Below are 1,709 nucleotides of genomic sequence, written 5' to 3'. Positions count from 1 at the left end.
CCTACCTAGTTATTAAAGGTTGGGTATGGAATTCTCTTTTTTGGCAATTTTTGCAAAATTACTTGAAATCCTTATCATAACCCACTTAGAGCCACTGAGTTAGAAGTACTGACATGAAAATTAAACAAGTCAATCATCTGTGGAACGGGCAGGGCTTGAAAAACTCCAGCCAATGATTTCCAGACCCACCGAGTGGCATTGGACAGTAAGTACGTCAATCAAACGGTCGTACTGCAATCCCCCTCCCCCTCCCCCTCCCCCTCTCCCCGCGCGTGACCCCTTCGTGCACATGCTCAAAGCTCGTTACCCAGAGCAAGCTTCTGTTTGTTGTTATCCTGCGGTAGCTACTGGAGCTAGCTAACTAGCTAATGGCTCGATCTCACGTATCTGTGTTCGCTCGTGCATGATTGCGCGTCCATGTACTTGGAATGGGTGGAGTCAGAGTCAGCGTTGAAGGAGACCATTTGAGTTTTGTATTTTCAAAATCTGCTGGCGTTTCGCAAATCCCATTCCCAACCTTTACTGAAAAGGCCTCAGCGACGCTCCCCTAGGCTCCTCCCATAGGCTCTTCCAATAGGCTCCTCCCATAAGGCCCTCCCATAGGCTCTGCCCATAGCACATAAAATGAGCTCCCAGTTGGGTGTGGTTCCAAGGCCAGGTGAATGCGTTCATGTAAAAAAAAAAAAACGAATATCCCTTCTCGTCTGTTCCCTATAAACCAGGTAGGGTTGAGTTTTCACTGCCCTTATAACTCATGGATCCGAAAATTATGTTTCTAATGGAGTCGTGCTTCTCTGCCAGGAGTAGCTTGTGTAATTATGCTATGGCTATGGGCATAGAATTATAATTATTTGATTCTTCAGCTTCTTTTTTGGCACAAACCTAATTAGTAATTTATCAAAAAATGTTTAAGGGAACAACTGTGTCTTTTCATGACACCTTTTTAAGAAATACTTTTTTTCTAAAGTGATTATTATGATTTATAGCAATAGTGTTGAAAGGGACCACAATTATTCCTCACACCTAGAACAATCAAACAAACAAAAATGTTTACTATTCGTTTAATTTAGACAATATTTTGATAAGAAATAAATTTATTATCAATTTCACAGAGTTATAAAAATGTACAAGGTATATATATGTTTTTGTATTTCCGTTTCGAAACCCAGCAACCCATTTAATTCAAAGTTAGCAAAAGGAAATGTTGCATATCAACCACAAATGTTGACTGCTATAAACCATCTGGACAGCTTCTGTTTACCCATGGTATTTACACGTTCATGAGATTTAGGGAACCACAACATTTGAACCACAAATATTAAATCGTTTATTTGTTCCATTGGGAACCGGCTTGCAAGGACAATAATTAGTTAAATAGGGACATGCCATGCATAACTGTTAATCAGCATCTCTACACAAAGTCTGTAAATAACTCGAAGCAGCATCACAACCTGGATAGACTCCAACATTTTAAACACGTTGAATAAACATGAATAACCACACACAGGGATTGCTTCTGGAAACCTTGTAAACACCACCTTGTAACCAATGTCTACAAAAACACTGTGACCAAAATATTGTTTTGTGTTAATATTAGTTTTGACTTTGTTGGTAAATCCAAGGAATTTGGATTAATGTTTATCCTTTGTAAGACAAATACTAATTTGTACATATTTTTTTCATAAAAGAAGTGTGAAAAAGAATTGATT

General features: G+C 38.7%; 1 protein-coding gene across 5 annotated transcripts in view; it reads left to right on the top strand.

Moving 5' to 3' along the window:
* The window catches only part of dennd4a (DENN/MADD domain containing 4A), a 23,750-nt gene extending 23,602 nt beyond the window's left edge, over positions 1–148 (top strand). For 3 of the 5 annotated variants that reach the window (XM_030366397.1, XM_030366395.1, XM_030366394.1), the window contains one exon: positions 1–148. This exon is cut by the window's left edge and continues 935 nt beyond it. The gene's annotated coding sequence lies outside the window, so the exon portion shown is untranslated. The other 2 variants (XM_030366396.1, XM_030366398.1) reach the window with 1 other exon arrangement.
* The last annotated feature ends 1,561 nt before the right edge of the window (positions 149–1,709 follow it).

Source organism: Gadus morhua, chromosome 9, assembly GCF_902167405.1.
Source record: "Gadus morhua chromosome 9, gadMor3.0, whole genome shotgun sequence".
NCBI lineage: Eukaryota > Metazoa > Chordata > Actinopteri > Gadiformes > Gadidae > Gadus > Gadus morhua.
This window is presented reverse-complemented; position numbering and strand designations above follow the sequence as displayed.